Source organism: Zootoca vivipara, chromosome 6 (genome assembly GCF_963506605.1).
Source record: "Zootoca vivipara chromosome 6, rZooViv1.1, whole genome shotgun sequence".
Lineage (NCBI taxonomy): Eukaryota > Metazoa > Chordata > Lepidosauria > Squamata > Lacertidae > Zootoca > Zootoca vivipara.
In genome coordinates, this window is record NC_083281.1 from 93906475 (window position 1) to 93918363 (window position 11889).

The following is an 11889-nucleotide window of genomic DNA, read 5'->3' on the forward strand; positions in this document are numbered from 1 at the left end:
TTTTTCTTCACCTGCGAAGAAATGCACTTTTAACATCCAGCTGTTCATAAACCAGCATTTCATTACTATCATTGATAAATGTAGTGCCATTGATGTACACAACACTATTCAGGCAAAAAAGGCTGCCCCTAGCCTCAGTGATGAGAGTTGGGAAACCATAAAGTTAAGTGGAAGAAAGGGTAGAAGAGGAGAGCCAAGGTGAACAAGAGATGAAGTGAAAATGAACAAAGAGAATTGCACGTGGATTTGTGCTTTGTTGTGCTTGGGGATGGAAGCTTTTTTTTTTTTTTTAATTTTAAAAAACTTTATTTCTTATTCTTTTTAAAAAAGTTACACACATACAAACTACAAAATCGACCAAATCAACACAAAGAAAGCGAACACCAGTATAACTACAAATAATATATACAAAGCTATACACCAAAACCCTAAAAGAAAAAAAAGAAAAAAGAAAAAAAGGCGAAAAAGAAAATAATAAAAAAGGAAAGTAAGAGGGAGGGAAAGAAAATAAGAATAAAAGAGTAAAAATAAAAGAGTAAAAATAAAAATCTTCCGATTGCTGATATACCGTTTCTTACCATTTTTTATTTTCCCTGTTTTCCTCTTTTTTGTTTTCCCACCTTTTGTGGGTAACTCTTCTCCCATCGCTTCTGTTATTTTCTCTTTAAGCAATCCTTAAATTAAATTAGACAAACTACTAGTTCACAATTCAAACCCTCTTTCTTCAGGTGGTCCTCTACTGGTTTCCATTCCTTTTGTACTCTCTGTTTTGCTACATTCCTTACGGCCGCTGTCATTTTGTCCAAATTCATATATTCTGTCACTTTAATTAACCAATCCTGAATCGAAGGCACCTCCTCCCCTTTCCATTTTTGTGCTATTACTATCCTTGCTGCCGCTACCGCATATAGTATTACATTCCTCTTCTCTTTAGGGATATTTTCTGGTAGTATGCTTAACAGGAATAGTTCCGGCTTTTTTCCAAATGTTAATTTTAAAATATTTTTTAATTTCTCGTAAATCCTGTTCCAAAATTCTTGTATTTTTCTGCAATGCCACCAGCAATGCATAAATGTGCCTATCTTTTCTTTGCATTTCCAACATTTGTTGGATCCAGTCTTGTATATTTTATGTAGTTTTTCCGGAGTCAGGTGCCATCTATAAAACATTTTTTGCATATTCTCCTTTATTGCCGTGCAAGCTGTAAATCTCATACTTCCATTCCAGAGTCTTTCCCATTGTGTACAATATATAGTTCTGCCAATATCTTGTGCCCATTTCACCATTACATTTTTTACTACCTCATCCTTTAAATTCCATTCTAACAAGAATTTGTATAATTTAGTAATTTGTTTATCCCCATTTTCGATTAATAATTCCTGTAGTTTTGATTTTCCCTCTTGAAATCCCAATTTCTTATGACATTGGAAGAGACTCTGGACCTGGTTGTAATGAAGCCAGCTTGCACATTCCTTTTTTACCTCTTCATATGGTTTCAGTAAATAATCCCCACCTTCTCTCCTAACTATTTCTTGATATGTTTTCCAATTCCCCTCTTTTTTCCCTCTATTTATGGCTGTCATCTCGAATGGAGAGGCCCACCAGGGTGTTTTTGGCTCTAAGATTTTCTTATTCTCCTCCCATACTCTTAATAATGACCTTTTTATAATATGATCAGTAAACTCTTTATAGCTTCTCCCTCTCTCCTTCACCAGGTAGGTGTGCCAGCTCCACACATTCCTAAAGCCTTCTAGTTCCAATATATCTTTATCCTCCTGTACAATCCATTCCTTTATCCAACACAGATTTGCTGCTGCATAATAGATTTTGAGATCTGGCACTCCCCAACCTCCTCTTTCTTTAGCATCTGTTAGCAGCCGGTACTGAATCCTCGGTTTTTTATTTCCCCAGATAAATTTACTTAGTTCCTTTCTCCATTGTTCAAAAATTTCAATTTTTCCAATTATGGGTAACATTTGAAAAAGGAAGAGAAATTTAGGTAAAACTGCCATTTGTATGGAGGCTATTCTTCCTGACATTGATAAATTTAGATTCCCCCATTTTTCTAAATCTTTTTTAACTTGTCTCCAGACCTTCCCATAATTTTCTTCATATAAATTTACATTATTAGATGTTAAATTTATTCCTAAATACTTTACTTTTTCTACTATCTCCCATTTAAATATCTTTTTTGCATCCTCTAATTCTTTTCCTTTCATATTTTTGGTAATTATTTTTGTCTTTCCTTTATTGATTTTTAATCCTGCAATTTCTCCATATTTTTCCAATTTTTCCTCCAAGAACGGGATTGAATTTGTCGGGTCTTCCAATATAATTACAATGTCATCAGCGAACGCTCTGATTTTAAATATACTATTTTTAACTGTTAAGCCCTTTATATTCTCGTCTTCTTTTATGTCTTTAATGAGGCACTCTATCGCCAATACAAAAAGTAGAGGCGATAGTGGACATCCTTGTCGGGTCCCTTTACTTATTTTTAGATCTTCCAGTATCTCCCCATTAATTATTAATTTCGCCGATTGTTCATTGTAAATTGTTCTAATCCCATTTAAAAAATTCCCCTCTATGCCGATTTTCTTCAGTACCCTTTCCATAAACACCCAAGCTAGGTTGTCAAAAGCCTTTTCGGCGTCCAAAAAGATGAACGCCGCTTTTTGGCTTGGGTGCCAATCTAGGTATTCTATCGCATTTAATATGACCCTCATATTGTTTGCCATTTTTCTCTTAGGCAGAAACCCTTGTTGTTCTTTACCAATCAATCTGTTTAATATTTTTTTAAGACGTTCTGCCAAAATAGATGCAAATATTTTGTAATCTAAATTTAGTAATGAAATCGGCCTAAAGTTTCCTACATTTTCATCTTTCTCCTCTCCCTTTGGAATTAATGTAATAAATGCTTGCTGCCAAGATTTAGGAAAGGTCCCTTTCTCCAAAATTTCGTTCACTAATTTTTTATATATTTCTTTTAATTCACTTTTAAATATCTTGTAGTGTTGTGCCGACAGCCCATCCGTCCCCGGGGATTTTCCTTGTTTTAATTTCCCAATTGCTTCCATTATCTCCTGATCTGTTATTGGTTTATTTAACATTGTTCTTTCTTCTTCTTTTATTTGCTCCATATTCCTTCTTTTAAAATATTGCTCTAGTTTCTTTTTATTTATTTCTTCTTTCTTATATAATTTTCTATAATAGTTATTGAAACAATTGTGTATATCCTCTATCTTTGTCCAATACCTTTCCCCTTCTTTCACTGCCGTAATTGTCCTCTTGTTTTGTTCCTTTCTTAACTTCCACGCTAATAATTTTCCTACTTTCCCTCCCATTTCAAATGTCCTTTGCTTTGCCCACTTTATTTTTTTCTCAATTTCATTCCCTACCAACATCGACAATTCATTCTGTAATATCTTGATTTGTAATACTATTTTTTTATCTTTAGGATTTTTAGCCAATTCCTTTTCTTTTCCTTTTATCTCCTCTTCTATTTTACCTATTTTTTCTCTTCTTTCTTTATTAATTTTACTTTTCTGTTGGATGTAGATGCCTCTAATATAAGCTTTACTGGCCTCCCAGATTGTCGTTATCTCCATTCCTCCTGTACTATTTGTTTTAAAAAATTCTTCCAATAATCTCTTAACTTTCCCTGTAAAAATCTCGTCATTTAATATATTCTCATCTAATCTCCACCTCCCTAATTTCCTCTCTTTGTCTCTTAATCTAATCATCACTGGATTATGGTCCGTTATAGATTTTGTTAATATTTCACATTTTGACACTTTCGTTAATAATTTCACTGAGAGCCAGATCATGTCTATCCTTCCTGCTGATTTGTTTGGGCCTGAGTAATATGTAAATTTCTTCTCTTTATCATTTTGTATCCTCCAACTGTCTTTTAATTCAAAATTTTCGACCAGATATTTAAATGTTTTTGGCAGTTCTCCTTTATTTCTTCTTCCTTTTTCTGTTCTATCCTTGCTTGCATCTACCACCCCATTAAAATCTCCTACTAAGATTACTTCTTCTCTTTCAATGCTTTCTCCCATTTGCTCTCCTAACTTTTGGAAAAATTTTACCTTACACCCGTTCGGGGCATAGATGTTTACTATGGTCACATTACCTCCTGGTATTTCCAGCCTTACACCCACTACTCGGCCTTCTCCATCTTGGAATAGCTTTTCAGCCTTAATACTTTTCTTAACGTATGTTACTACGCCCCTTTTCTTTCTTTTATCCAGTGAAACGTAATCTTCTCCCAGTCTTTTATTTCTCAAAATTCTTTCATGTTTTTTTGAAACATGAGTTTCTTGGAGGCAGATTACGTCCCACGCTCCTTTCTTTAGAATGTGTTCTATCTTGTTTCTCTTTACCTTATTATTCAAGCCATTCACATTCCATGAAACAATATTTAAATTCATTCTTTAATAACGTAATACCAGATCAATAAAAATACACTTAATTCTTAGAAATAGCTAGGGAACAAGAGGGCTAAACTTGCCGCCTTTGCAGTATTTATTTATCCAACCCCCTCTCTCCAGAGGTGCTGGCTTCTATAATGGAAAATTTTTTAGAGCAAGACAGAGAAAAGGTCCTACCACCTAGATATAGAAAGAGAAGAGTGAAGTGAGAAGTGAAGGGGGAGGGAAAAGAGTAAAAGAAAATCTTTGAACAGTTACTTTTTGTCATCCACACAACCTTTTCAGTCTCTTTTCCTCCCTGCCTTTCTGTTTATTTCTCTTCTTGATTGTTGTCCTCCTCCTCCTCCCCTGTTATCTCCTTCCTAAGCCTCCTTCAAAATCTTTCACCCTCCTCAACTGATTTGATTACTTTTCTTCTTTCTTTATAAAAGAAGGACAGGCCCTGTGGGTACTCCCAAGTATACCAAATACCTTTCTTTCTCAGGACATCAGTCAATTCTTTATAATTCTGCCTTTTCATTCTAAATCTTTTGGGAATTTCCTTATATATTGCCACTGTTCTCCCCTCTATCACCAATTCCTCTTTCTTCTTTTTCTGCAGAATTTTATCCTTTAACAAATGCGAATTAAGGAAGAGCATGCAGTCTCCCAACATGTTCTTTTTCTTATCTATTTTAACTCTATACACCTTATCCACGTCCATCCACAATTCTTCCTCTTTCACCTTTAACCAACCCGCCAACTCCCTCACCACCTTCTCTTCAATCTGTTCATTCTGTGATTCCGGAACGCCTCTCAGGCGAAGAGTCAACGCATTCTGTTTCATCTCTATTAAAGCTAATTGATCTTCCAACTCCTCACACTTTTTCTTCCATTCCTCTTTGTTGTCTTCCTTTGTATTCTGTATTCTTCTCAACTCTTTATTTTCCATGGCTACTTTCTTGATCGCTTCCTCCTGTTTGTTGACTTTTGTGTTGATTTCTTTAATTGCCTGATCCAGTTCCTTGTTTTTTATACTCAAATCTTTTATCTGTCCTGATATCTCCGTGATGACTTTAGAGTTCTGTTCTATTTTCGTTTCTACTGAGTCCAACTTGTCGCTTAAAGATTTGTTCGTTTTTTCAACTGAATCTAGTTTTTCACCTAGAGTCTTATTCATTTCAAAAATCAGTTCCTTAAGATCCATTAGTGGATCGTTCTCCTGAGGTGCTGATTGCCTTCTGTTGTTGTTTGATGCCATCACTTGATTCTGTCCTTTTTTCATTTTACCCCCTTTTCGCTCTGGGGATGGAAGCTGAAACAATGGTGTAGTGTGGGAGGGGCTGAGGGGGCCGTTGCCCTGGGCACATTTTTTTTGAGGGGGCGCAACCAGGCACCCCCACAGCAGGAGCTCCTTCTCCTTAGGGCTGCCTCTGGGGTGCCTGAGAGGGAGGGGGAGGGTGCAGCCGCCAGCCGGCCACAGCTGCACCCCCTGGTCAAGCGTGACGTGACCCAGGAGCAGAAGAGACAGAGAGGTGGCAACAGCGTCCCTCTCTAACACAGGGATCTGGCGTGTGAGGGAGCTGACACAGTGCGCTCACACAGCTGCCCAACACTGCAAGCCGGATGTGGCATGGAAGCAGTGGGCTTCTGTGGGTGAGTGTGCTGACCCCCTCATGCACCCTGCAAACCCCCTTACACGCATCTACACGCACACACAGGCATGCACGGCCACTCTCCAGGCAGTGGTCATGCATGCTATGCCACTGAGGTGAAACCCCTCTCTGACATCCCAGAGAGCTACTGTCCTTCGGTGTGGACAATACTGAGGCAGACGGCAGCTTCTTCTGATTCAGGAGTTCTGCCAAATGTTCATCGAAAAGTAAAATATGAGTTGTTGAATTTGAATAGAAGGGCTGGGGAGATTTAAACACAGAGGGACTGCATTTAGAATTTCTAGAATTCCCCTCATATCTTGTCTGATGATTTGTCATCAGACAAGAGAGCCAGTGTGGTGTAGTGGTTAAGAGCGGTAGATTCATAATCTGGGAAGCCGGGTTCATGTCTCCGCTCCTCCACATGCAGCTGCTGGGTGACCTTGGGCTAGTCACACTTCTCTAAAGTCTCTCAGCCCCACTGACCTCACAGGGTGTCTGTTGTGGGGGAGGAGGGGAAAGGAGAATGTTAGCCGCTTTGAGACTCCTTCGGGTAGTGATAAAGCGGGATATCAAATCCAAACTCTTCTTCTTCATCATCACACATCCGATTTGCTGCTTGTCTGATATATGTATAAAGCACCCCCCCTTGTGCTTATAGTACAATCTGAATAAATTCGATTTGTGTTTAGTAAACTAATGAAACAGCAGGGTGTCAAGCTAATTATGAAAATTGAAGAAGTGGACATGGGTAATCTATATATATATAAATGTAAAAATCGTGAAACTGCGTTTGACACTTTTCTCCGTAACGGCTTGACCGATCGTCCTGAAATTTTGACACAATGATCCAGGCCACTCCCAGAGCGTTGTTGGGGGCAAAAAAAAAAAACCCTCAAATCGCACACCTGCGCAGGTACAGACCTGCTTTTCCACCAACTCAAACAGCGCCCTCAAGTGGCGTAATATCCTCCTCCACCCCTCCCTTCCTGTGAAATATAAGCCACACCCACAAACCAAATGACATCATCATCAACCAAGCAACTGCAATCAGCAAGGCAGACATTATCACAGAACGCAGCACGGCCTCTGTTTATGTAGGCCCCCACTAGGCCCGGGGGGGGGGATAACCCACAGCAATGCACTTGGGGGCATGGCAAGGGGTTTTTACTTTACAATTTAGCAGCAATACCCCCCCCCCCAAAATAAATACCCTCCTTCAAAACGTCATGAGATGCACTGGTCACGGAGGGGGGGGAAGAAACAGAATAGATCATGGATCGGGACATGTGGGGCCAGTCACAACAATGCACCACACCCACAAACCCCGCCTCCGCCACAAGATCCTGTAAAACAGGGGGACTCTGAGGCTCAGGGGGATCTGAAGGGGGTCTATTACCAGACAACCCACAGAGTCAGGCCAGGGCCAAGGAATGGAGATACAGGGCGGAGGCCTCGGGTCACATTTAAATACTAGCCCAAGCCAAGGCCTCGCTTCTACTTTACAGCCTAAAGACTAGGCCTAGGCTCCATTTTACAGACTAGGCCTCAGCTCTATAACACTTTAAATACTATCCCGAAAGGAGCCCTGGGTGGGAGGTGGGGGGAGGAGGAGCCCAAATAGGTCATGGGCTGACGTAGGGTGGGGGGAGCAACTGTCCAACAGCCACTAAAACAGCCATTCCACCCCAAGCCCAACCAAAGCCTGTCCCGGCGGCTGCATTAATAAACGCCTGACAACATTAGGCAGTCGTTCATCATTTCTCCTAACACGCACTTGGGGGCACAGCGAGGGGTTTTCGCTTTATTATTTAGTGACCGTTGTGTCACATGCGAGGCTACGGCGGCCATTTTAAGTAAGGGCAGTCGTGCCCCTTTTAACCTAGGCTTTACCGTGTTTCTCCGAAAATAAGACACTGTCTTATATTTATTATTCCTAAAAAAAAACCCCACATTGGCTTATTTTCATGGGATGTCTTATTTTTTATTACGCGTCCAGCCTTGCCTCTTCCTTGGGGCCCTCCAGAACTGCGCCTATCACTATGTCTTATTTTTGGGGTATGGCTTATATTGCGCAAATGCTTAGAAATCCTGCTATGGCTTATTTTATGGGTATGTCTTATTTTAGGAGAAACAACCGATTGTAAGCCTCTGTGTCTTTTTTTAAAAATAACAACAACCATGCACTTTCTCTCCCCAGTTTAAGTCCTCGGATATTTCCAGTGGCCACCACCACCACCCCATTTACAATTCCCTACCTTCCCCTTGCCACTTCCTGGGTTTTTTATGGAACTGAACAACTCAGGTACTTCAGAACGTGCCTTCTGCTGCCAGGCCCTTGCAGAGCCAGACAGAGGCCTGGGCCAGGTAGTTAAGATAATGTGGCCCTGTTTTTAACCCTTTTGTTACTTTTTCCATTTTACTGATTGTGAATATGCAGACCGAGACCCCCTTTAGATTTGGAGGCCTGCACCAAGTGGCCCATATGACCCCCCTCCATCTGTCTGGGCCTGTCTGTTGCTACGGGGCTATGGGGCTTCGCTATTTGACACCCCCCCCCTCGGGATTTTTAAAGTAGTTCTCTGCCTCCCAGGGCACATCATCACCCTTGATCCTTAATCTAAATATATAGAAATGCTCATGATGCGTGCGCAGGGGCCAATGTATGGAGATACAGGGGGGAGGGGACAACAGAAGGCTCAGACAAAAGTAAATACTGGGAAATGGAACCCAGAAACTGACAACTCCTTCTCCAAGGCTGGGGGCCAATGTAGGAAGATACCGGGGGTAGGGGCCAACACTCCTCAGGGACAACAGAGGGCTCAGACAGAAGTGCATGCTGGGAAATAAAACCCAGAACCTAACAGTTCCTTCTCCAAGGGTGGGGGCCAAGGTATGGAGATACATGGGGGAGGGGCCAACACTCCCCAGGGACAATAGAGGAAAGGGTATCCTACCAAAACATAGGGATGAGCCGAGGTGGAGGGGCAGGATACGTCATGGATCGGGACAGGGTGCGGGGTGGGGACACAGAAAAGAACCACAGCAACGCGTGGCCGGGTCAGCTAGTAAACAATATAATTTGAATAAAATCCAGATATCTCTTTTGTGCAAAGTTAAAAGGGCTACCACTCCAGTACATTTTAAGAGCATTTCCTGAGGCTACTTAAAAATAGCTGTAAGCCAGAGATGTTGGTTCTCCTGAAGAGCAAGGGTCCAAGAAGACACAAGATGAGTGAGTGGACAGGCCATAATGCCCCCTCCTGCTTATTCAAAATCCCACAAATTTAATGTTGACATTATCACCTTTCTTTGGGAGCTGGTTTAAATGGTTGAAAAATCAATTTTGTCTAATGCTTTTACTAGATCTGAGCATGAAGATAATAGAATTAGGGGGAACAACTGATCACTCAAAATTAATTTGATCGCCTTTTCTGATAGAACAAAAACAAAAACAGGAGATCTATGGTGCCACTTCCATTCATTTCAATGAGGCTTGCATGTAGGACAACTTCCCAGCAGACTGTGTTCCTAATGAGCAAAGACAGCTTTGCAGTGCTTGCAGTATATTGAAACTGGATTAAGTCTTTGCTACTGAGCCTTGTCAAATCCCACTTATAATACTATTAATCAATTCAAGAGGCTGAGAAAGATAGGATCTATTTCACGTGCAGAGGCAGCTGACTGTGGAACTATAAACACAGGGAGAAGATGGCCAAATGTGCCAAGCCATGGGGAAGTGGACAAAGAGTCTTGTCAGCATTGCAGCAGATCCAGATTGAAAGGCTTGAATTAATGATTTGTAAGTGGGAGTAAATAGCACCTTAGGAAACTCATGGGTAGGAGGAGAAGTACACTGGCTGGGAAGCAATAATAGATTTTGCATAAGTGTATGTAGAGTTAGCTTCCTTTTAATTAAGGTTCACTCTAGACATATTCAAAGAGACTATGATGATGGTTTAGCAGTAGTAGAACTGTGGTTTTCATCTTTCAAGCACAGTTTACCCATGCAGCAACATGCCTACCTATGTGCCTTGCTCTCAGGGCCAGCTCTGTGATGAGGTGAAGCGAGGCAGTTGCCTCAGGTGGCAAAAGCTGAAGTAAGGGGATGGGACATGTTGCCCGCCCTGTGCTCCCCATGCTAGCCTGCTGCCCTCAAGTGCAGTGAAAGATACAGTCCTTTTACCAGTATTGGAGTAAGAGTCCACTACCACTCTACTCTGCGTGAACCTTGGGAGAGGACGCCATCTTGTCCTTCGCTTCAGGCAGCAAAATGTCTTGAGCTGGCCCTGCTTGCTCCAGGATTCAATTATTGGGCAGAGTTTGGGGAATCCCCCAAGGGCGTACCCACCATGCGGCAAGTTAGGGCAGCTGCCCTACTCTAGAAGCAGGGCTGGTGGGCAGAGGCGGAGCACAGCCCGGCGGAGCGCGAGTTCGCCATTCCCGCCGCACCGCGCCGTACCCTCCCTCCAGCTCCCCGGCGCGCCCTCAGGCAAGGCCAAGCGCGGCGGGGAACCAGGGAGCGCGGTGCGGTGGGCGGGAACGCCGAACTCGCGCTCCGCTGGGCTGGGCTCCGCCTCCGCCCACCAGCCCTGCTTCTAGGGAGGGGCACAGCCCGGCGGAGCGCGAGTTCGCTGTTCCCGCCCACTTTGTGGCCCCTCCCCTTCCGTGCCTTGGCCCCTCCCCTTGCCCCCCCTAGTTTTGATCCTGGGTACGCCCATGGAATCCCCTGCCCCCCATAACCAGGGCAATAGCAGGCTGAGGCCAGAAACACAATGTCACTGGTTTTGAACAAGGAAATAGCGCCAGACATCACACCCACCCGCTGCCTTCAGATGTGTTGTGTCATGGTTCAAGGACACATTCCACCCAGGTAACATCACTACAGGAGGGTCTAGACCACATATTGAAGGCCTGACGGGCACATTTGGCCTCCAGCCTAAGGTTCCCCATAACTGCTATACAGTATATAAATAGCAAATTCGTTATCTGAGTTTAAATCCCAATGCAGCCAAAAGGTGCTACTCATGCATTGAGGGAGGGGTATCAGCCCACTTTGGGGAAAAACCAAAAGTTTCCAAAAGTACAAAAGCATCTTGGGAGGGGGAACCCTAAGGAGGGAACCCTCAAAACAGGCCATTGCGGCCTGAGTGTGCTTAGTGGGCATGGAATTCTGGATGATACTTGGCTAATAGGCTAGAGGACAGAAAACAAGGGGAAAGAAAGGAAATAGAATGGAATATCCTAGGAAAGGGCTGGAATTCTGAAGAGGAGACCAACACTGCAGGATTTGGCTGCAGCCTGAAGGTCCCTCTTATTTTTATATCTGTGCGAATTTTGCATATGTATATTTTGAAACTCAATACATACTTGTAAAGCTATTAAATCTGGTAGCAGGCTAATGTTGTTATTAATTATTAAAGCAGATGTTCCACCAGCCAAATGGCAGGCTTTGATAATAGGCAAAAATTAGGTACAGCATGCCAACTAGAGCACCGAATGAGAAATTAGGTTTTATTCTCATTAAACATGGACTGTGGCATCATGGTCTCACGGATAGTGTCCCTGGACCAACATGGCCAGCGACAGCCCCAAGTGCCTCTGCTTAGTCCCCCAAAGCTATGCTTAGGATTTCTAAGTGGCAAGCAACCCTGAGATTCTCCCTGCGGTTAAGTCTGCCACTGAATTGGGAGCCTGCAGCTTTCCTGAAATCTCTCCACTCCTAGAAATTTGAAATGGTATTTTTGTACATTGGTTGGGTCAATTTGGGAGAGGAATTCTACTGTAAAGCCTTTTTGGACTGACTAAACCAGGGAGCTAGC